Below are 26,804 nucleotides of genomic sequence, written 5' to 3'. Positions count from 1 at the left end.
GTCTCATCGATTAAAGCTTTACTATTTTCTATTCTTAAGAAGTACAGTAGCTTGTTCTTTTTATCGGCGCATTATATTCTAATTTTACGTAATAATATATTTTAATATTACATTTTAGGCTTCTGATTCTATCAATTTCTTGACATCGACTAAACATTTTCTTGCGTTAATGATAGTGATTATATTTGTATTTCAAATAATCGATACATATGAAATCATGACATTTAATTCTATACACTTTGTTGCGTGCTGTCCAAATAATAGAAACAATCCAATATTTGTATTAGCACCAACTAAAAGTGTTGAACTATAAAATGAAACGCAAAGAAGACATGAAAAAAGAATACGAAGACGATCGTCTCGTTTAAAGTTTCACACCGAGTTGCCCTATTTTCGTGTGTACACAGCAGTGAAAACACGTTAAGTAAGTATAGTATAGTCAGTGGAATCAATATAACGTTTCCACTCCCATGATTCACTCGAAAAAGTATCTGGAAAGGTAACTTGTGTTATTCGAGTGAACCTTTGACATCTGTACAATTATGTGTGAGCATACACCCACGCGATCGGTAAACACCGTTCCCGATACGCGATGCACATGAGCCACCTAAGTATCACGAGTATGCGTAGATAGATGAAAGCCTATCCTAGAGTTCTCCTAGACACTGGAATATCATTTTCAAACTGCCATCGATATAGTGCGATAAGTTTGTAAGAGAAACATTATATCATTTTGGAATGTTGTCACTTGTTTCATGTTTTTACACGGACTTATATACAGGGTGGTTGGTAACTGGTGGTACAAGCGGAGAGGGAGTGATTCTACGCGAAAAAAGAAGTCGAAAATATAGAATAAAAATTTTTTGTTTGAGGCTTTGTTTTCGAGAAAATCGACTTTGAATTTTCGCTCGGTACGCCTGCACTTTATCACGTCTCGTTATAACGGATCTCACTGTAGATCGTTGTCTCGATGGAAAAATTAAAAAAGAAATAAAAAGAAAAAGTTTTTATTCTATATTTTCGACTTCTTTTTCTTTTAACCACCCTGTATATTCCTATGTATACATCTATCTATCTATCTATCTATCTATCTGTCTATATGTATGGAATTGAATTTTGTGGCAGACTATGGAGGAACTTGAAGTATTTAAACCCATTAGTAGGAGATGACGAGTGATTGACGGGTGATTGACGGTGCGATAAAATAACGAAGAATTTAGAATGAACTATTTTTTAGAACATAATTATCTCTTTTGATAGGTGTAAGTTGTAAGCTACAGGCTACTTTTCTATAATTCTACAATTTTACGTCAAATAAGATAATTTGACAATTTGTCATTTGTGAAATTTTCTTGTAAAAGTTTGTATCATTAATATAATTTGTATTATAATTAAAATATATATTATTATTGATATAACTAATAGTAATTTATAACTACTGGCTTGTGAAATTTTATTAATAATATTAATTAAATCGTGTAAGTAGATTCTGATACCAGAATGGTATAAAGAATGATACATTCTTTCGACATTTCACAGAAAATAATTGCGTTAGGTGTAATGATATTTAAAATCTGACATTTATAGTACTATATTTTTAAATATGCAATTGATTTTAAATATGTGATATTAAATTTTCCGGTTTTAAATTTATAATACTGTATTTGGAAGGATTGAAATATAAATTGAAAATGATAAATCAATATCTCTTATACGTAAAATACAAATGTTTCTGAAATTTAAGACGTTCTCTAGATATTTATTTTTATGATACGATATTGTGTATTTTATTTTTGCATTTCTTTTAATAATAGAATACATTATTTGATTAAATATAGTAGTACCAAATAAGAAATATTATTATTATCATCATTATTATATTATTTGATTAATAATTGAATTATTAAATATATTATTTGCCATGAATGAAACTTCATATCAAAAGAATTACAAAGACTTATATACTAGGATTAATGGATTTTTTTTTTAAATATCAGTAAACTGTACGTGATTATTGGCAACAATGATGGAATGTCTACATTTCTTAATTTCAGACTTCTCATGTTAATAAGGTATGACGTTATTAAGTTCCTTTAGTTCGTCACACTTTCTTTATTCCATGCTTAATAATCAAGATTAATTGCAACAAAGTACTAGTATATCGGGTTAAACGTATGTTCATGAACTTCGTCGTAATGAGTTGATCGTGCTCAAATTAATATCAAGAATATGGACATTGTAACACATGATAATATTACTTTCCTGAAGCACCTATTAGATAAATAACATTTGTAATTTATGCCGTATATTTGTTTTAATAAATTCTTAATCATTTTCTCAATTTTAATTATAAACTTTCTTTAAAGATTAAGAATTATCTATAATTATATCAGCGTATGTGTGCGTGTATATGTCTGTATGTAACATGAACTGATACACATGTATGTAAAGGAATTGATACACATCTTGATGATACACTGAAGTTATTCAATATACTCACTTGGAATTAACACTAATGACTTTTTTTCAGAGATATTTCTCTTTCTTCTTTATATACACACTCATGCTAATTTTAAACATAACCATTAACACGATACATATAATAAATAAATATAAATTTAATAAAATATAAAATACGTAATAATAATAAATCTGGTATAAAATTTTCCAAACGTGTTACAATTTATAGCTTTCTTTGCAATACACATGATTATAAGGATAAGCATCAACTTCTTCATTTTACTATTACAATATCCATTTATATCTACTTTAACAATGAGAAAAGGATATATATGTAAGGAATATTAAATATTAATATGAATATATAAAAAAAGTAGTGGTAAACATTTAGACATAATTACATTATTATAATTACATAAGGCTTTAGACAAAAATATATTTGAGATGTATATATAAACAAAAAAATAATTTCAATCAGATTGTCAAAAGCATGTAGTTGCATTTACAACACGGAGATGGAAATACAATTAACATTAAAGAGAAATGATACATTCCTCTAATACAGGAATAAAATGCAGCGCTAATTATTAACAGAAAATAATCTTCAACATATTAAATGGTTTAAAACATGTTATTGAACAAAAGGATATGGGAAATATTAAGAAAATATTAAAACTTCTATAGAAAGTTGCCATTTTACATTTTTTAACGTCTTTTTTTCAACATTTCTTTTAATATTTAAACAACAGTTTCTTTTACGTCAAAAGCTTTTTACTCTCTGACATCTATATACTATACTTCAATGTACTGTGAAACATTTTTGTTCTTTTATCTATATTTATTTCAGATATAGAATATAGAAGTCAAAGTTATGCTAGTATTCGAATTTTTTTCGAGACCGACTGTATGTACGAATAACGGCATATTTTCACTTCAAGTATGCTTTTTCGTGATTATTATCTTTTGGCCAATTCAAGTCACGCTTCGATAGAGTAATCCGATAACTATAATGCAACAGCATTTGTTTGTAAGATAGAATTCTATTCCTTTATTTAATTAATCCACATTATTTTACATAGCTTTGCCTGTTAACTAACGCGCCAATTGATCTAATTAGTGGTAGAAGTACAAAGTCGACTTTTAAATGAAGGAAATGCACACCGAATAGAAGCCACGTGTGGTTTTAATTTACTTCTACGCTTTTAATCGAATTCCATAGTTTCTGCTAGCTTTGCGAAAAATCTATTTACTTTGGTGTTCAATTCGTTTAAACCGTGGCAGCCTAAATTTTCGCGGTTATTCAACCTATATCAATTGCATATATACATATATACATGCATTAAATATTTTGTAAGTAGCTTCTACATTTTCAGATCTGTTTCAAATTTTACCAATACTATAATCGACTCTCATCACAGCGTTAATGAAATTTTAAAATGTTTAGTAAAACACATGATATATTCATAAAAGAATTTCGTAAGTGTTCCCTATTTTTAGACATCGAATGGAATTAAAATAAGAAAAGTCGGTACACATGAATTTATTATTTTTTACAAGTGTAAATTAAGTTGAAGTTATTTCTAACAGATCGAAATAAATATTAAACTACGATAATCGAGGTATTCTGCTTGGAGGAACGTTAGAGTTAAAAATCGATTTACCTATATCCAATACATTTTGAATATTTCTCATACACAGAAAGATTGTTAATATCACATACCAGTATTTGAAAGTTGTTAACGTTGAATATCTTGACGTGAATATCAAATACCAAGATTCTGAGATTGCTGATGTCGAGTATTGCGACTAAGAATTTTAAATTACAAGCACCAGTACATAATTATACATATGGATATAATAGCCTCCTATAGGCAAACTGTATCTTTGTGGATTGAAGATATACCCTTAATTTAGATTTCTCCGATCTTCTATTTATATCGACAAAAATTTTATTTATTTGTCTAAATATCTGTGTTACAGGATTATATGATATTCTTATATAGAACATTGCTAATAGTTCTAGAATTTTGTCAAAACCTTTTAAAATCAAGAACAGTACTTATGTACGATATTAAACGATATTTTCCCTGCACTTGACCCTAAAATATAAGTAGATTGCAAATAAGATGAGCTCGAAAATTAATGGAACTTCAACATATTTTTCCAACAGACCGGTTGAGGTGTCAGGTATGATTCTTTTGAAACTTTTCATCTTCATGATAAGTACAATGCGATATAATAACAAAATTTGATTTTGAACTTCAAGGTCAAAGTGAATTTCTAGCTTCTTTTTTATAGATCTTCGCCGATGTAGAGGTGGCAGATCACTTTCGAACACACTGTACATTTTTAGATTTGTTTTAAACTTTATAAGTTTTTAATCAAATTTCAAAATGTTTTGAATAACACACGAAACGTATTCATAGAAGATTTCTTTAAATATACAAATATACAAATATACTTTTACAAATATACTTTTGTGGGCAACTATATGTAGGTATTCGTATATTCGGTTTATTCTGGCTTGTAGAAACTTAAATCACTATAATTTTCTATCATTTGTTACCTAACACTTCGTATGCAATTATATCAATATAAGAGATATTAATAATTAAGGATTGAATGACATTTTTCAGATATTATTTAATAATTATTCAGGTATCGTTAGAAATTATTAAAACTATTGAATATGAGTACCAGCTTAAGTGTAATTTAATTTTATTTTTAGATATTAGATATAAATTTATAATCTCACATTAGATATTTCACTGCTAATTTTATTATGCTTGGAAAGTATTGTTTAAAACAAAATGTTTAAACTTATCGTGGTTATGTTGTCGATACTGCGTCTTTAACAACATTGAATAGTAATAGAGGATAACGTAGATTACTGTATGATGTATTGTTAATTTTAATTTATTTATATATTTAATTGCTGACTAGGAATATTTTTCCTATATGTATGTAAATGACTGATTATATGCAAATTTGTATGCGATATAGTTTCAGGAATACGATACATATGCGAATGCATTATGATATACATATACAGGGTGGTTGGTAACTGGTGGTACAAGCGAAAAGGGGGTGATTTTACGCGAAAAAAGAAGTCGAAAATATAGAATAAAAATTTTTCGTTCGAGGCTTTGTTTTCGAGAAAATCGACTTTGAATTTTCGCTCGGTACGCGTGCGGTACGTTATAACGGATCTCACTGTAGATCGTTGTCTCGATGGAAAAATTAAGAAAAAAAAATTTTTATTCTATATTTTCGACTTCTTTTTTCGCGTAGAATCACCCCCTTTCCGCTTGTACTACCAGTTACCAACCACCCTGTATATGTATATAAAGATATTTAAATAGAAATTTGTTTTATCATTACAGGTTCCAAAGACATGTTCTGCATTTTGCATATTTTCCATAATACATGTTTATACGCATTACATACTTTTTGTATATTACAAAGGTATTTCTCGTAGAGTCTCCGAATACTTCTTCTATAGCTTCCATATATTTCATATCTGTCAATGATAAAATATCAATAACTTCACATTGATATTTTTAACAAATTACAATATTTATCGATACTCATTCAAGAATATTATTAGAGACATTGGTATAAATTAAAAGCTTTTTTCAATATGCTTAATGCTATCTTGGACAAAAAGTTAATTATAATTTTAAAACCACGATATGTAATATTATCACACGATATTGGATCCTACATAAGTAACAAAACAATACTTTCAGTTTACAAAGTAATTCTGATATGTAAAAGACACTGATGTACACTGAAAAGACTATTGTTTCACAAGACTATTGCACGTTGTTATTTAAATAATATAATAAAATGAGAATTATATTTCAGGCAGGCATTCATATAGTATATTTTCTATATATTCCGTGTTTTAGTTTATACAGTATTTCTTCATATTGTACTTGCATAAACATTCGTGGTTTATTTATTATATTCCAAAAAGTTCTGCTAAAGACGATTATATTCTGTTTCTTTTATTTCATTTGGGATGATTTCATTTTAAATTGAAATTTTTCTTGGAAGCTTTATATCTTTTATTATTATGTAAACAAAAAATGATAATATTATTTTCATAATAATGTTATATATATCATAACAATGTTATCCATATTAACAAGAATATCTCGTATTGTAATAAAAGGTTTCTTCAATCATTTCTCTTTATAGATTGTTTCCATATACAATGACTGTGAAAGTCTTTGATCACTTACCATAGAAAACTTTTTTTTTTTATTTATTAAAATTTACAATCAATTCTCGCATTGAGAATGATAGAAATCTTATATTCATATCGAATGTGTTAAATAAAACATTTTGAAGACTCACTTAACACTGTTTAAATACTTTTGTGATTTCTGCGAAATATACCCTGTGCACCGCGCTGCTTAGGCTGACCTACTTTCGTTCGTGTAAGGAGGTTTGCCCGTACACAGGGGTATTTCGCCTCATTTTTAATTCACAATAACTAAACAACAAATCTGACAACGCAATTTTTTAATTCTTGATTTTCATCTTATTTTACATTTTGACACCTGCAAACGAACACCCTGCATGCATACTTGCACTAAATATTTTGTAATTTTTATGAATACTTTCAGATTTATCAGAAACTTTGTCAATATAGTCACGATAGTTGAGTTTCATAACAGTCCCAATGAAATTTCTAAGTATTTCATATAACATAATTGTATATAATTCATTGCAATATGACGAGTATAAGTGACATGCTAAATATATTTATAAAAGATATCTACAAACATCCGAATATTGAGTCAAAACTATATCTAACGATTCTCGAATCAACAATCTTTTTAAAATTAATTACAATTCTTCAACAGATGGTATCTATTGGCCCATATATTTCATTCAAATGCTATGTAATATTGTATCATAGTAGGATATAGAATTTTGCAGCTGCAGAAGATCAACACTGAATTATTTACTCTTGAAAAATTTTAACCATAATAATTTGCCGCTACTGAAGTAGTCGAAGTTCGAGTTAATAAATATCCAATAAAATGCAATTTAGTTGTTCTGTAACATGTTAGAAAATATTTCCATTAAACGCAATGACGTTAAATCGCAGTGCAATTTGAATCTGACGTAGCATCTGTCCCGTCATAATGTGCACACTAGAGTTTAACCGAAGAAAAAACCGAGGGAAAAAGATTAGGTCTTCGGCTCGTCAGTCGAATACCGTTTTCTTGATCAGCAAAAAGGTGACACGCATTTCAAAAGTCGTTGGCAGCGGCATACCGGCTCTGTCCATTGACTTTCCAACTAACGTTACAGAAAATGCACGTGCCTATGTTGAAAGGCAGGTGTATTCGAAGATAAATTAGGCTTTAACGCATTATTGTTATTAATTGTACGCTGTTGCTTTTTATTTCTCGCGCACCTATATAATTAAAAGCAAAAGGTGCTATAATCACTATCAAATATTTTTTATTCCCATGATTATAACGGAAATCAATTGCATTTCTAGTGCAAAGTTAATGCTCCTTTTCTTCAGTCCTACTTTTAGAGAAGATTTTGAAGTTCGTCTTTAACATTTGCAATTTTATTGATGCATATTTTTTTTCATTTCATTCCATTTCAATCTTTATCTCATCTTTTACTGAAAAATGTATTTTAAGCTCTGAATTAAAGTACTGTTGCCAAGATTTTGTGTAAATAGAATTATGTCTATTCACAATAATTTATTATTACACATGTTAGTAACATTAAAGCTGCAAAAGTGATTATTATATTGGTATTTTACTACTAGTCTTAAAAATTTGAAATTCAATAATTTATCATACTTATTAGAACTGTATCTGTACTTAATATATGTGAAGTATAGTTGAATACAAGCAAAAACAATATTTCATTTACATATTTTATTAAAATAATTCCGCTGCAACTAATTGCAATCATTACGTTTTTATAACTTCAGAGTAGTTTATCATGTGTAACACTTTAAGTAAAATATTTTGGTTATTACAGTTTGAAAATTATGTTTAATATGAAATAATACTTAACAGTAACGTTAATGAAATTGAATAAAAATCGAATTTTCTATTGAAATGAAATAAAGCTAACACGAGATTAAAAACGATAAAATAAAGCTTATAAAAGAGTTTTAAAATAAAACATCTAATAGATCGAAGTGTCCATGTTGCAAAACATGAGCAACACAGTTTCTTTACGGGAAATATATTCGAAATTGAGTAACGGAAACACGTGCGTCTTAGTTTCCTACACCGAACGAAATCCTAAATACATAGTTCTATCGCATGGCAGCTTAACAAGTTAACGTGTAAAAAGAATATCGCGAGGAGCGTGAGTTGCGAATCTATAGACGGAGGGGCGATATCGACGATCACCACTATCCTCCAAGAGTAATGAAATATAAAAATATTATATTTTTTATAATTTTTAAGAATTTTAAAAAATTTGTTAGGTATATAATTAATGTGAATTTAATTACTTAGGCTATATAGAATCGAAGATATTGAAATAAATAATAGAGATATTAAAATAGAAATTATAAGTAAAGTTTAAATTTTGTAAAGGGAGATTCAAATATGTACTTGTACTAATATACAGGGTGGTTGGTAACTGGTGGTACGAGCGAAAAGGGGGTGATTCTACACGAAAAAAGAAGTCGAAAATATAGAACATTATATATAGAACATTATATATTATAGAAAATATAGAAACATTTTTTTTTTAATTTTTCCATCGAGACAACGATCTACAGTGAGATCCGTTATAACGAGACGTGATAAAGTGCAGGCGTACCGAGCGAAAATTCAAAGTCGATTTTCTCGAAAACAAAGCCTCAAACGAAAAATTTTTATTCTATATTTTCGACTTCTTTTTTCGCGTAGAATCACTCCCTTTCCGCTTGTACCACCAGTTACCAACCAGCCTTTATATACTTTTACGCATTTCGCTCTCGCCTTGTCTCCCAAGAAAGGCTTCTCGAGTCGCCACTGCGAGAAAGCGGTTTGGGAGCAACATGCTACACTTGCGTACAATGCACGAATCGTGCTATGAAATGTATACAGCATTATTATTGGCGTAGAAACGACGGTATAAGTCTTGTTACCTAATAGCAATCGAGACATTCTAATAATAGATACTTTAGTTTATGTAAATTCAAATTTGTATAAAAATAAAGAAAAAATAAAAGTAAAACATTCGTTTCACTCTTTAAACATTGTAACGAGTGCGTGTCTTGCACATTACTGCAGATTTGAATTTTTTGATCAAATAAATGTATAGGTAAACATTCACGTGGAATAGTGTGACATCAGGGAAGGACGTGGCGTGAGGGGTAATTGTTTATTAGCGTTTTCCAGATACGTTGACATTGTTAAAAAGTGTTGCGAGCGTTACCAAGGTATGTTTGGGAAAAAGTGAACATGGAAAACGTTTTAACGAGAGTTGAGAGAGTCAGAGTTGAATTTGTCGTTGTCGTGTGAAGATCGTTGTGTCGTTGTGTCGTAGAAATAGTGAGTAACGAATACGTGAAATGGGGTTTTATATTCAATTTCCTGTGAGTGCAAACGATATTGTATTAATCATACTGTTATCTACAAACTAATAATATAACATTCCTACATTCACAGTTCATACAATTTTGTAAACTTTGAAAGTTTTAAAGCTCGTATATTCTTAATTTTATTGGTGGTATAAAAAATAGTGTGATTAATAACGATGCAAACGATAATAAATAAAAGTTTTTGTCATATAACTTTATCCGATTTGGTAAATTTTCAATATTATATAAAATATAGTTTCTATATTTCACAAGCATTGTTCCCTGATATCCTACTTCTAAAGTTTGAATATTTTCAAACTTCTGCAATCCTCTAGGATTTCCACCACTGTCAAATCTATTTGCTTTTCAATTCAATCTCAATCTATGACAAATCTCCATACAGTGTACAATCTCTATACAATACTCCATATGTCTAAACTTGCCAGAAAACAAACAGTTCGTATAACTGGAGTTTACAAATAGGGATTCACTGATTCTCTTCGCTAGTCTGATTTCTTGTACAAATAATAGAATTTCATGTGTATATAAGTGAATTACTATTAAACGAAATACTATTATATTTCAAATTCATTGCAAAGAATATTTCCAATTTTTATTATTATCCTCATTCTCATTTAAACATGAAAATGTCACGTTCAGATGCATAAATTTTTGAATTTTGAAGAAATTTATTTAATTAAAATTTCGTTTTATTAAATGGATTTGGAACTGTACTCTATTTAGAATTCATTAAAAAGATGTTTTAAATATCCTTTACGCTGTCTGTACGCTCACTTAAATAATAAGATTCTATGTCCAGATAAGTGGAGGAATTTATTATTTTTGTATAATATCTCATTTTAATACATAGAATTTTACTACATTTACAATCTACTGAAAAATCATTTCAATTTTTCCTATTCTCTGTACTCTGTAATCAACAAAGAATTCCTAATGATTTTGCTGGTAATTATAGCTTGCGTACAATCGGCTTAGCTTTGTTGCGACACGTGCTCAAATTTAATATCGGCTAGACCGGTTACAATGTACGTTTGTTCTCCGTGACACTAAGATATTCCTCGAATTTTTCTCTCAGTTCACGCGTGTACTCGTAAACGGGGAACGTGTTTAAAGTATACTACGTGCGGAAAATATACGGTGCGTTGTTGGAACGCACGGAATTATGCCAAGCACGCCTGACATAGGCAGTTGGAAGGATCGACATAAAGTTCTCCAGATCGCAACGCCACGACTGTATACGACGAGCTGAAATACTTTGAGATACTAGCTCAAAGCTAGCCGCGATTATTGCCTTCTAAGCGTTCGAAGTTTGAAACTGTTTTAATATTTTTGTTTTCAAAAAATAAGTAACAGTTTCTCTTTTTCCTCCTCTCTCTCTCCCTTTCTCTCTGTGGGTGTTTACACATATAAAATATTTCAAAATATGCAAATAAAATATATGAACTCATAATTATTGGAACAAGTAAATTTACAACTATTGCACGCTTATTAGATATAATTTATTCTATTTGATATTAAACATAAAAGATAATTTTTATGGAAAGAAATCAGCCTTCAACCAGAAAGTTCCATAATTATGAAATTAAAAGTTAATAATCTGGTTTAGTCGTAATAGAGATTACTATGCATATAAAAGATGAGTTAATTCGTTTTTTTTTATTAAGAAATTAAATTGAACCTTAAAAATCAGAATGGGGTCCTCAAAATTAACACATCATGTAATGTATGCAATAAAAAAATTACTTCCAATCACCTTATCTTCCATCTTAGAATGAAACAAATTTTCTATTGGGAAACATGCCTGGTTATTAATTAATTCTTGCTTAATAAGAAACGATTTGAAAAATTCAAATTAAAAATTATCGTTAAAAAACTTTTTAATAGGAATACATTTTTCCCACAAAGAAAACTCATCCAGTGACTTAATGACTAACAGATCGTTATAGTAGTTGATGCGACTGTAAGGAATCAATTAAAAGATGGAAAAGAATGTAAAATATGAAAATATAATATACCATACTAGTGCAAGTCTTTGTTATATAGAATGTAATAAAATTAATTTGCAATTCGATATATATGTTTATAGTTTGAAATTATTTAATTATAATGCATTAAAAAACCTTTTAGCATTTCTTAACTTTTTAATTAAATGTAAGTAATTTCAGTACGTTCTAACTTTTTAACAATTTAAAAATATAAAACACATCTAAATATGATGAATTTCAAACTTTCTAAATTACTTGATGCAACTATCCTTTTGCTTAACATATTTTAGTAACTCTTAACTCTTAGTATTACATTAAATACTTTCAATTTTACATAAAAATTATTAGATTGGCTAGGATGAATGATCAAACTACTGATGACACGTATACTATGCAATGAGCAATATTATATGAATTTAAAATTGATTTGAAATCCTTGAAGGTTACAGGAATTGTAAACTAGCTTCTTGTTATGCGTTACAAACTGCAAGCGTTAACTTGATAAATTCAAGGAAAATGACTTTTACCGCATAAATCAAGATTCAAGCGCTTCGAGTGAAGAAATTAGAAATAAAACGAAATTACATTTCAAATTAAATCATGAAATGAATAATACAATTATCTTGCTGTATACTGTATATGTATATCTAGAAGAACATGATATTGTTTGTAAGTTTCGCAATTTCCAAAATAACAAAAAATTGAAATAAAATATTCTTTAACTACGAGCACACCTCTTTAAGCGTTTTTTATTACTTCTGTTGAGTTTTAATAACTTTCAAAATAAATTCCTATATTTTATACAAAACTTATAAAAATCTAACATTTATTCTACATAGCGTTCTTTAATGCTTCCATATAGAAGCTATAGTATTATACTGCCATATACAGGCTGGTTGGTAACTGGTGGTACAAGCGGAAAGAGGGTGATTCTACGCGAAAAAAGAAGTCGAAAATATAGAATAAAAATTTGTCGTTTGAGGCTTTGTTTTCGAGAAAATCGACTTTGAATTTTCGCTCGGTACGCGCGCACTTTATCACGTCTCGTTATAACGGATCTCACTGTAGATCGTGGTCTCGATGGAAAAATTATAAAAAAAAAAATTTTTATTCTATATTTTCGACTTCTTTTTTCGCGTAGAATCACCCCCTTTCTGCTTGTACCACCAGTTGCCAACCACCCTGTATATAGTACTATAATATATAAGAGATTGTATGTATAGTACCTACCACGCAACTTCAAAACGAGCATACATATATTTATGTGCAATTTTACAAGCTTAATACTACGAATAAGACATTAATAATCAAGCACATTCTTATTTTAAAATTCTTCGTATTAATTTTAATTGTATATATAACTGAAGTTGAATAAAACAGATGCTTTCTTTTATCATTAATTTGATTCAGTAAAATACAGAATTCTTAAAATTGGCCGGTATTAATGCTATAAAACTTTTTTTAATTTAAAAAAATTGTGACAATAAAAAATTATTGAATTTATAATACAAATTATACGACACGTTACATATAATCTTGTTATAAAGATTTTGCTTAATCATAGCAGATAATCATTTATATCACTTTGACATCATTGAACGAAATGTTACAAGCTCTTTTGGTAAGTAACGTTTGGCTCTTTGAGCTAGACATCTACAAAGTCGACAAAAGAGAAAGCATCACCAAAACTACGAAACAAGGGGCAAGGGTTGCATAATTCGCGGAGAAACGGTCCGGACATAGGTCAAATATGCGCCACGTTCTTCCACCTTATACCATGACTCGTAATTTTATATGACGATTCTCACATTCTTATTACATAGTACAATATTAATACATATTAATACATACAATGACAAAAAGTTTGGAAACTTTGAAACATTTTTCACATGATAATAAAGCATAAACTAATAGAGATATTAGTTTTACGAATTAATAATTTATTTGGCTATTTTAGAATAAAGCTTTCAAGTATATACCTTCCCTTGATATTATAGATTCTTGGAATCTCCTACTTTGGATGAACCTTTTAAAATAATCAGACGATCATGTATTCGAAGCTTTTTGCGGTAATGTCACATAAATGCGTTATGTAGTGCAAATATCTTTTCTTCTATCTATGGAATACTCTATCGTATAATCACTCTTGCAGTGATAAATTTGAAGGCCTTTCGGTTTTAATGACTCACGAAAGTATTTAAACATTTCTTCATTTATCATTTTCATCAATCGTAAACTTATTATTTTCATTTATTGTGTTTACCACGTACCACTTAAGATAAACTTTATCTAGTATTTAAGTGTACCTGTAATTCATACTTTGCTCTGTAACGAAAAATGTACAATGTATGTACAATATACTTAAGATTGCCTTAATAAAAAAAACATAAAAATAAAAATAATTGCTTGGCCGATCTGTTTTACACAACCCACCTTTAATAACCATATTATTTCCAAACTTCCTGCCGACAGTGTAGATTGTACATACATGCGCATGTGTTTAATCCATTTAGTGTGTTCCACAAAGAAAGATAAGGAAAGAGTTGTACGAGCTCAAACGTCCTCCGGTTCTTATTGTTGTGTTTAACGTGTAAGTGAAATTGCATTGTTCGCCGCCATGGTTCCGACAAATTAGTAGAGCAGAAGAACGATCGCGCTTGGTACCGGGAAGTGATGTTACAGAAACTTAATTTCTACTTAACCGTTGTATTTAATTGCTTCGCGGCAAACTTGATCATATTAACTGCGCAGGGAACGTACAAAGATATTCATTGTTCTTTTCTGGTTAAACTATTGTACGACGTGGATAATACGGCAACATCTTAATCATTACCGTTTTCGGCGAATAATGGTAATTACAGCGATGAAGACGCACTTCTAGAGGCACCAGAAAGCGTTCATTTTGAAAGTACTTTCCGAAACGAAACAAAGAAATGAAACATTTATACATGAGAGGTATCTAAATAAAGATGTATCAATTAAAGATTAGATAACGAGAAGGTGAACGAACTTGTCGGATCTTTAAAGTGAATGAACTTTTCTTGTTAATGATAAATCCTTGGCAGAGTGTAAAGAAAATTAAGTGATTGATGCGAAGAGTATGATGAGAGAATAGCTTAAGTTAAAAAATGTTTACGCTGGTTCATGGAAAAATAATTTGAACGCTTGTAGAAATATTTTATGAATATAGCAGGAGTATATCAAACGTATGTGTATTTGTATATAAATAGGTTAGAGAACAATTGAAAAAGGAATTCAGAATGAATTTATTTTTCAATAAAATTTGAATGCAAATAATAAAGAGTTAACTTGGAATTAAGATTCGAGAGAGAGAGAGAGAGAGAGAGAGAGAGAGAAATGTTTTTTAATTATACAAGCTTATTTGTTATGTAAATGAAAATGATGTTCTATTATTCTGTAATTCTGTAAATTTTAGATTCTATATTATATACCCGGTTAGTTGAATGAAATATCACCAAAACTTCTAAACAAATTTTCCACGCATAAATATTGTAACACGTAACATAGTTTAGATCTTATTTTTATTTGTAGAATAATTAGCTGAACCATGAAGTGTACTCAGCTTCGATTATTCTGTTAAAAAGATCGGTGTGAACAGATTATAAGTTCATTTATAAAATGCTGAAGATGATGTTGAAAACTCCGGGAAGAAAAGTTGACAAGAAAATTACTATAACCATGTTAATGTTACCTTTGAACATATTATACCGGACGAAAAAATTTTCGATTGGCCTACCAGCAACAGATTAATCGAAGCTGATCACGTTTCATAATATTCTTATTAGTTTAACTTTAACCAGAATATTATAATATTATAATATTATATATATTATAATATTTAACCAGAAACTTAAAATATTTTTACAAGAGTACTTGTAATAATTTAGTTTGATTGATTTTGCTGATCATATTCATCTTTTGGACGATTCACTGAAATCGAATTCATCTTTTACTTCTATGAAAATGAAAGAGAAGAAAAAGTTAACGAATTAAAAATCTAAAGTAAGATTAGGATAAGGATATTTCATTATTCTGATAACTACATTGTTTAAGGCATTCAGGTCGAACAAAATTCTTTGTCTTTATACTCAATCTTTTAACCATAGAATTATGAATGTTTAATATTGTTCATTACGCGCTTCATTAAATTTTATATGAATGCACAGCGTCCAGTTGTAGGACTTAAATTTTTAGAATAATTACTTGTGCTTTTTCTATGATAAAATAATGTGAAGGGAATTAATCAATGCTAGAAAAAAATAATTTTTTTTTTGAAGAATAATGTACACTTATGCTCGAAAATATTTATTTACAAGAATATTCAATAAATCTTCTGAAGTTGTATTTGAATTTATAGAAAAACTAAACATACAAATATATATGTCTCATATGTATATCTCACAATTACAATTGACAATTACTAAATAATAGCCGATTTATGTTGATAAAAGTGTATAATGTTTGGAGGGATTTGGTCTTTTAATTATTAAATACATAAATATTATTGTATTCATCTTGTTCAAACTTTTTTACCAATATCTTAAAAAATTACATTTTGACAAATATATTTGTTAAATCCTTTTATATAAAATTATATCGAGGACTAAATCAATATTTTATCTTTATAATTATCTTTATTAATATTCTTTGGTTTGAGAATATTCGAAAATATGCAAAAGTAAATTAATTAAATATTACTGTTTTTATAAATACATATTATGCGATTGAATCTTATACAATAAATGAACAAAAATTATATTGTACTATCAATAAAAAGGAAACAAAGAAAACAGGGACAAATGAAAACAGAATTAGAACGTATTTTGTTAGATGTGTTCGCTTCAAACTAAGTTAGTACAGACAGAAAATCGATATACGAGCATCAGTTTGTTATGATGAAAGCAAACATCAGCTAATTGTGTGACTTTGACCACAACTGCTCGCTTAAATAAAATGAATTTTCAGGTGTTACACGATTGTGCGTGAAACACAGATTCGATATTCAGCTTGAATTGAACTTAATTCAAAACCGATTTCAATTTTAAATCATTTGTAAAACAAGTTTCATTCTGTAATAGGGAATACGACTTCCTGCTAGAGAAATATGATTATGGATAAATTATTATTTAGTTCTACAAGTATTTAGCTCTACAAGTATATTTATTTAATTAATTTATTTAATATAACTAAACTGAGGAGATTTCCTTAATATTCAAGTACTATGGTTCTCTAATAATTCTTATTGTTTAAAATTGCATAGTAAATTCTTGTCTTTGAAATAAATTTTTTACTTTTATCATACAGTCTCAAAAGTATCTAATTTGTATTTAAATACTACATTTCTTAATTTATATCGTAATTTACGTGATTGGACAATATACATGTACTATGTTTTCGGTATTAAATATAAATTAGTCTTTATATACTGAATGTGACAATAGCATTAGTCAATAGGTTCTATATACGTAAATTTTAATATATGTAATATTAGGTATTTAACGAAATAGGCATTCGTTAAACAAATATATTACAATTTGACTTATCCTAAACATATTAGTAACTAAATAAACATATATTTTTTCTAAAGAAATTTCCTTGTATCTCATTTTTAGTATGGTATAGTGTTGTTATACTGAATTCGTAAATGAATAAATAAATAAATATATATATAATATATTATATTTATTCTATATATATATATTTATTTATTTATTTATTTATTTACCATTCACACATAAGAAATGTTATCCCCGAATTCAATATAACAACACTATACGGTACTAAAAGTGAGATACAAGGAAATCTCATTAGAAAAAATGAAAAACACCGAAAGACGTAAAGTATATATGTAATTTCAGCTACATGTACATTCAGTTTATGTATACATTGTATACATTCGTGGTGTAAACATAGTTCTGATTGAAAAGTGTCGCTTATTAGACTTACTTGTGAAAAAGAAGAAAGAACGCAAAATAATATTCCTGTGTTTGTTCTCCTTGTCTATCACAGGCAAGTCAAACAAAATAGTTAAGATGTTTTATACACTACTTATTTTTGGACACAAGTACCGTATTACCTTCTTGTAGACGATAGAAAAGCGCATTGACTATTGTATACAGAAATATGTAGTTCTATGTAAAAAAATGTCAATATCAATGTCCTTGAAAAATAGAAAAGGTATGACCTGGAAAGGAAAAATGACGAATCATGATATTTATCGTTCTGAACCATCCAGCATTTTCTTAGCACAATTTTTTGTGTTTAAAGTAGCTAAGATATTAAGAAATCTGAGATGATAGAAACGTCCTATACATTAAAAAAGAACAGAAGGGTTAAGAGTCAGTTAAGAGCGTTAAATTGTCGGTTTAAAAAAAGAGAGAACAGTTATGAAAATATACATAATAGTGTGCTTAGCTAATATCTTTGATCCATTTTCATGATATTATAATAATTGATATCGAACAGCGTATCGTATATTGAAACTTCATTCAAGAGATCGGTGAGTCGCAGAAGAGGCTCAACTAGAAAGAGTTATACATGAATAATACATATCCATAGATATCCAGATAATAGAAATGAATGATTACGATGTAAATAAGCAACGTAAACGTAAGTGGATAGATAATGGTATAAACTCGTAACAAGGCAAACCTAAGGTAAGTAGGATAAAGGCAGAAACTTCAGAAGGTTGACGAACTTCTTTTGTGGAAAAAAGTATAATGAGTATCATTCCGAGGTAGAGCACGCGATCTTACTGTTTACGTAGCTTCAGAATGGATAGCAAACAGCTTATATAAGCTGTGCAGGATTGTTCTGTAGTAGAGTTTACGTATATTCGATTGAAGAATGAATACATTCTGAGAACTATAAAATCCATCTATTTCTTCAGGTATAAATGCCAAGGTATAATCTATCTATCCTTTCTTATCATAAGTGTTAAACATAGATATTCATATCTCAAACAGTACATTAAAATTTTTTGAACATGTTGAATAATAATATTCAATGTTGAATAATATTGAAGAGATACCGTACAAAATTTTAATCAAACATTACAATCACGATCTTCTTTTTTAACAAGCTAATCCTTAAAAATGACAAAACTCATGTAAGAAAATATTTCTCGCAACGACTCTGTCCGAAGATTTATGTTTTTCACAGATATTCCACATACAAAAGCATAGAACAATGGACAAAGGATGACAGGAGAGTCTGCATCACGGACGAGATTACAAGATCCTTGTATTTTACAGTAGGATTAATTATTTCCGACAAGGTAAACATATCTGTACGTAAATGATTTATAGTCGGGGATTAACCGAGTGTATTGGTAAAGTGATTTTTGCATCTCTTACACGCAGCCTATAATTTCTGCCGAGTCCCTAACAATCTAGTATAATAATTGATGTAAACAACTAATTATGATAATTATTGAGAAGCAATATTGAGGAAAAAAAATTTGTTATATAAGTGATTTATTATTTAAGTGATACACGGAAGCTAACTGATTTTTGCTAAGTTGGTATAAACTGATGTTTAATATGATTGAAAATCAAATGAACAAGTTTAACTTTGTTACAATCAACATTAAAAATACTTGTTTTGCAAAGCAATTGTTACTACTCCAAGCCGTTTTCTATGAAAAGGTGATCCTCTTTTTCGAAGCAGATGTGAAAATCTTCTACGACAAAAACTAGACACAATAAATCGATATTGAGTAACTAGTTGTGAGATATAAGATATAAGATATAAGATATCAAGTATTAACGTGTTATTTTTGTAGTGAAATACAAGTGTTATTAAACGATTGAAGAACGAATTCATTCTGTAAGTGGAACAGCGTAGGTGAAATAATTCTGTTACTTTCTTGCAAAGCACAGAATAACGAGTATCGTTGGAAGAAGAAGCGGTCGAGAAAGGGTACTGTCTTCACGGGAAATGATTTGCTTCAGAAAATGGAATGTCTGGCAATCGTTCTCATACTCTAAGTAATTGCACAAAATTAATTTCCACTTTTCCTTGACTAGTCGCTCTTTTAAAAAGGAATTCGTGCTTTCGTTTGCTGATTGTTACAGTTACTGTAATTCATGGATGTTTGTCTACTCTTTTTAACCTATGGCTTAGATTTCGCAACGTTCCTACTCGCGTGTACCAGTTCTTTTAAAAGTATTTCCTGTGTTGCATAACATGATTTCCCATGTCGATTAAGATAAATTCCTAAAAAAGTATAGCGGCAAATGAGCGTAAAAAAGTTCAAGTGGAAACGGAAAATTCGAATCTGGGAGAGACCCATATTATTGTACCTTTGAATACTAAAGATTGTTTTGGTTTACAAGGTCTGTGTGAAATGAACTATGGACAGATTGTTATTGCCGTTTCTTGTAATCTTCAGCCAGAGTTATATAAGAAGGTTAACTTTTTGTGGTAACGTCCGTCGATATAAATGTATGAACGTGCTCCCTATGACAGAGTATTGTTATCCTTTCTTCGATCGGCATAGAGCATTGAGCGAGTGACGATTACAACCGGCATACACTACCGCTTGTAATTATACTGATTTTGATACATCGGACTATTACGAATTCATCCATTCGTTTCTTTATCAAGCAAACCTACACGTGTAACCCCTTAACCTACGATTTACGTTCGAGAATTTTGCGCCGAAAACGTAAACAAGCTATTATACAGGGTGGTTGGTAACTGGTGGTACGAGCGAAAAGGGGGTGATTCTACGCGAAAAAAGAAGTCGAAAATATAGAATAAAAATTTTTCGTTTGAGGCTTTGTTTTCGAGAAAATCGACTTTGAATTTTCGCTCGGTACGCGTGCACTTTGTCACGTCTCGTTATAACGGATCTCACTGTAGATCGTTGTCTCGATGGAAAAATTAAAAAAAAAATGTTATTTCACATTTTCGACTTCTTTTTTCGCGTAGAATCACCCCCTTTCCGCTTGTACCACCAGTTACTAACCACCCTGTATATTATATTTGGCCTGATCATCGTACTATGAGCTATGCCCACAGTTGTAGGTTAAGGGGTTAATTCACCTCAAAAATAGTCCAGATGGAGCTGAATTGCTGATAACAATGAGACAGTTTAAATCATTATTTCATGTTTATCCTAACTAAAAAGAAACGTACATTAGTTTACAGTTTTCTTCTTTATTTTTGCTTGCTTGGTTTATAAAAAAGGACATCTAATTAATTTTTTCCCTCTATATGTAACAAAGTCCAGATTCTAAGATATGGTTAATTCGTTCCGTGTTGTATCGAAATCGGGTTACAAGAATATCGTGTTATAAGAGTGTTTCCCAAGCTTAGGTTAAATTTTCTTAATTCGTGCTACATGGAAATCGTTTTATAAGAATATCGGATTATAAGAGGGCGGTCATAATTTTTGCACCGTATTATATCGAAATCGCGTTTTCACGCCAGTACAGTGTCATAAGAGAATTAAGTGTATATCTTTCCTCTTATATTTAAGTCCATTTACTTTCATACTAGATAAAAGTCCATAAACATACTTCCATACCTATTTCATATTTACGTGTGTTTTTATATTATTTTAATATTATCATATTTCTTCTTAGGCAATTTAAGAAAGTTTTAATTGTTTATTTTATTGCATTTTAGTTAAATATTCCCCATAATTTACAATTCACATTCAGCACGTCTTTAGAGTATATATAAAGAATACTTTCACATGGTAACAAAACGTTTGAAACAGCTGTTTTATTAGTTTTCATCCGTGCATGCCTTTTATTCGCGGTAAAGATTGTTATACTTTTATATATTTCATATATGTATCGATAACAGAAAAATTAAAATCGCACGAATGCTGTCTTGAATGAAATTGAATCCACAAAACAAAATATATGTATATATTTAATATCAGAAATTAATATGTTAATTATATATACGTACATGTAATTTCAAAAATTATTTCAGAGATTCACTACTGCCAGTTATTTAGCTATTAACTACCTCTAAGTCAAGATTAACAGCTACAGAAAAATAGATATAATAACCACAAGAAACATATCCATTACAAAGATTTCATTTTTAAGACCACGCTCTAATTAATTAAGCAGTTACAAATTAGAGTGGTCGTCTCGGTTATTGATCCGCGCGAGCCACGAATGCAATGGGGAGTGGCAGTGAAAATAATTTCATCAGTCTATAGAATGAAGAATGTCTGCCGTTTCTTTTCATATCACTGTTAAAATTATTTTCTAAATATCTTTAACTCTGTTACGCACTTTGAGTTAATTTTAATCAAATCCTATTCCTCTATTAAAAATCTCTTAAATTTAAGGATAAAGTGAATTTTATTGTTATTGATGTATGTAATTCCTCATTACAATTTTTTTCTCAAAACGTTGAAAGTCAAGTGTTGAAATAAAAGATAAATATCCGGATAATTTTATCTTTCTTCGTAAGTTTATGGGAAAAAGATTTTATTCGATAAAATTCACTAAAATAAAATTGGGATATTATGAAGTGACAAAATTGATTTTTAAAACCTAATCTGCAATAACAAAATTGGTATTCATAACTTGTCAAAGGTTGTGGAACTCTATCTTGTTTTTTGGAAAGCTCCTTATCTTCAGATAAACTTTTAAACTGTTTAACTTGTTGAATTACAAGTTACATGAAAGGGATTCTTCTTCTAATGACACAAAGATCATCGAAATTATTCCAAACAGTAAATAAACACAATTTAATTAAAAATTAATTATAAATAGTAATTTCATTGCGAAGAAACTGATCATTCTTTTAAACAAATTTCACAAATCATCAAAACTTTCGTGATCATTCGTCAAATTGAACGGATGAGACAAGTTCCATTATCATTATATCCAACTTATAATTTATTAACTTTATAAAAAGGTAATAAGTAAGTAGATATACATGATTCTTAGTCGTTCTTAAAAGTTATCATCAAAAGAAATCACACAAATACCATCATATTCAATATTATATAACAGTAAAAACATTATTGTCAGCAGTAGTTATAAACTATTACGAAACGATAACATTGAAACAAAATACGTATCGGAAATACTGAAGGTATGGGAGCCTTTAAAATTCATCCTACTATTATCAGAAATCTATCAAAGTGTCTAAATACTTATGGGTAGTAAGATATTGATATGAGCAGCATATTGCCGCCACACGATTTCGATAGAGATTCTGTACGTGACATGAATCTAGATCACCCAAGTTTGATCGTGGAATGGTCCCACGAACCACCGATTTGCGTGATCCAGGCTGAATTGAAAACGACGGAAATGCAGTTTGCAGCAGTGATTTTGTCCGTTCTACGTTCTTCCTTTCCGTTAATGTCAGAACTTGTATCATAGTTCGGTTTTCCGTTATCGCGCGACCAGAATGCAAATGAGTGTGCAGCGAAACATCAATCGTAACACATGATAGTATGACGGCCACAGGCGTGTTATTAGAAACATGCTTTTATATCGTGATGTTACTTTGATGTTTCGTTTTATAGATCTACCTAAAAAATAACAGGATTTACATTTGAAAAATAGAATACGAAATGGAAACGTATGGAAAAGTATCGAGGCACTTGGACATGTATAATGTGATTAGATAGATCACAAAGTGTATACTGAAAAGTCTTATATTTTCTGCGAAAACACTATTCTTATTAAACTTAATAATATATAAAAAGACAATAATATATGCAGGGTTTCATTGAAACTTGAGTTGAAGTCAAATAATCGATAGTTTTAGATCGATAGTTAATATAAACAACAGTTTATTTACATTAATCATACGCTAAAAATATATTATATTGCAGGTTTTAAATTGCGATCAATTTTGAGAATACTCATTTATTTTTTATTAAAAGTCTTGTACAAATGCACAGCAATGTAATAATGAAAAATACTGTTTTCGGAGTAATGAGCGCAATTAGATTGTGGATTTTTGCGCGAGTTCACAAGGGATGGACTCTAAGAATAAATTTATTTCATTCTGTCAGTATCGTAATAAGAAATTCATTTTAGATATCTTATACAGGGTGGTTGGTAACAGGTGGTACAAGCGGAAAGGGGGTGATTCTATGCGAAAAAAGAAGTCGAAAATATAGAATAAAAATTTTTCGTTTGAGGCTTTGTTTTCGAGAAAATTGACTTTGAATTTTCGCTCGGTACGCGTGCGATACGTTATAACGGATCTCACTGTAGATCGTTGTCTCGATGGAAAAATTAAAAAAAAGAAAAAAAAATTTTATTCTATATTTTCGACTTCTTTTTTCGCGTAGAATCACCCCCTTTCCGCTTGTACCACCAGTTACCAACCACCCTGTATATTCATTTCAAAATAATTTCTTCAATGTAATAAGTTTTCTTTTGTCGAACGTAACGTACATAGCAATAATGGGGCAGCTTTTAGCATAGAACGTACCAACTACACAATAAAATTTGGAAATATTTTGATTTAATAAAAATGGCTTTTTCGCCTTTTACAGAGTATAGAATTTTTATGAGTAACTGTAGCTAATACAAATAAAATGTAAGATATATGAACATACATGTGCCTTGTTATTGAATTGCATTTAAAATATCTTTTGTATAGAGAAATGAATTATTTGATGTCTAATGTCATCAACATAATGTGTCCAATAAATCTTGTTCAATGTTATATAATTTTGTTTGTAAAAATGAAGTTCTAAACCATTACGCTGAAATTAATTTACAATTACAAGTAATTACGCGAAATTTTGTCTTTCCCAAAATTGTTATCTCACAGGTTAAAATTAATATTATTCGTCGATAATAAATACTATCTAAAATTTGGAATTGAAGAAATTCAATAATTTAAGTATACGTAATATTTAGTGCTAGAACATATGGCATGCTCAAAGATTCTTATAACCGACAGAATATATTACAACAATAGAATAAAACACAAAACATTGCCAAAACAGTAGCATAAAATAAAAAAAATTGAAAACGTTAGTGACACTTTTAATCTTAAACGAGACGATAATCTTGAACAAAAGTAAAAGTTTTAAAATTCTCCGTATAATTTATAACCAAAAAGCAAATAAACTTAATATGATTTAAATAAAATACACTTTTCGATTCTAGATACACTACGTTCAATTAAAAACTCCCACTATCAACGACAGATACAGTTTGAAGTGCTGGAATAGGAATTTATCTCTGTCCAGCAGAAACATTTAATATTTAAAATGATACATAAAACTCACTTGCGTGACACTAATTAAATTTTTAATATTTTGTCATAAATACCAAAATTGAATTTTTTTCAAACAGTAACTTTTTATGTTACTTCATAATGAATATTAAATATTAAACGATACTAGTAATAGTAAAACGAAAATAAGTGCTTTTATTTCACCACACATTCTTAAAATTTTCTGAACTCTTAAACGATTAAACCTGACAATATAATATGCTAATAACGCTAAACAGAACGACGTTGACTAGAAAGTGGCATGAAAAATGGATTTTAGCATATTACCGTGTAAGCGACGTATAATCGCACGTACGAAAGAAAAAAGTGACAGACCAGAGAAATCCGACAGTACGCATACGCGGGACACAACGTTGTACCAGATTATCGATTATTCTACCTTGGCTAGAACGAGAAGCAGAATGTTAAAGAATGAAAAAGAAGGGAAACCTCGTAATAAAACGGTTACACCTGTTACACTCCAGTAAATACTTTAAAATGTTCATTTACAAATCGCGTTCTACTTGCATCTATGTATATTTATGATCTTTGAAACCGAGCGTCACTGATAAATTTCATGAAAATAACTTTCACATCAGATCTTCTATCGTCGATTTTTGATACCACGAATTTTTTCTGCTAAGATCAATAATAATGTCAGTAATCAATATTATTTTTTGCAGTAAAAATTATAATTCTACATGTTTTTAAATTAATGAAAAATAAATTAATGGAATTAATGAAATAAATTAATTAATTAATGAAAATTCTAGAAATTGTTAAAGTTTTTCATTCCGTGAAGAAATAAACTGCAAAGAATAATTTTATGAATATACGAGGGGAAAATTTGTCTAAACTGTTGTTACCGAGTTGATTTTACATATCTTTAAATGAAACGAAAAATGAAACGTAGAAATCGTTTCTATTGTTACATTTTACAAAAGAGTAAATTGCAAGAAACAATTTTGTACATATACATGATGGAAAATTTCTTGGAACCAAGAACTTTCGTAATTTCACTCTGGTTTAAATTTCACAAGTAATCGCGTTGATCAAACGAGGAAACAAATAAGAGAGTGTTGATTATTCAGCGAAATCGCGTGTAGTTGAGTAATTGAAACAAAATCAACAGGTATACATACATAATACGTGTCAAATGTATATGGTAAACAGAAAACCACGCTATATGTAACTGTTCTTTGGATAAACTTTGGAAGCACACGCTTTAGAAAAGTATTGTTACTTTATTCATAGAAATTTATATCTGTATAAAAAGAAATAAAGAGCAAAGAAGAAAAAGATCGAAACAGAAATTGTAAGGAATAATCTATTTTGGATTTTTATTTACTTTTACATATTATACCTATGGTTTTTATGCATTTTTACACCATTAAATTTCGTATAAATACATAAAAATTATTTATAGAATTGTGTATGAAATCCAATTTCATATAAATTCTTATGAATATATTATTAACTTATGACATATTAACATATTATGTTATCTGATTTAAAAATTATCTCAATTA

At 29.1% G+C, this 26,804-nt stretch overlaps 1 protein-coding gene and 1 long non-coding RNA gene across 4 annotated transcripts in view; one reads left to right on the top strand and one right to left on the bottom strand.

The window, feature by feature from the left end:
- LOC138183786 (uncharacterized) overlaps positions 1 to 26,804 on the bottom strand; it is a 96,838-nt gene that overhangs the window by 12,800 nt on the left and 57,234 nt on the right. The window lies entirely within an intron of this gene.
- LOC138184229 (uncharacterized) lies at positions 18,109 to 20,098 on the top strand. The gene is made up of 3 exons (XR_011174291.1): positions 18,109 to 18,954; positions 19,213 to 19,327; positions 19,413 to 20,098. It is a non-coding gene; the product is annotated as an uncharacterized LOC138184229 (long non-coding RNA).

The sequence above is a fragment of the Bombus flavifrons genome, chromosome 1 (assembly GCF_040668555.2).
Source record: "Bombus flavifrons isolate JBK064 chromosome 1, iyBomFlav1_principal, whole genome shotgun sequence".
In the NCBI taxonomy this organism is placed as follows: domain Eukaryota; kingdom Metazoa; phylum Arthropoda; class Insecta; order Hymenoptera; family Apidae; genus Bombus; species Bombus flavifrons.
Note: the sequence above shows the minus strand (reverse complement) of the source record. Positions and strands in the feature narration are given on the sequence as shown.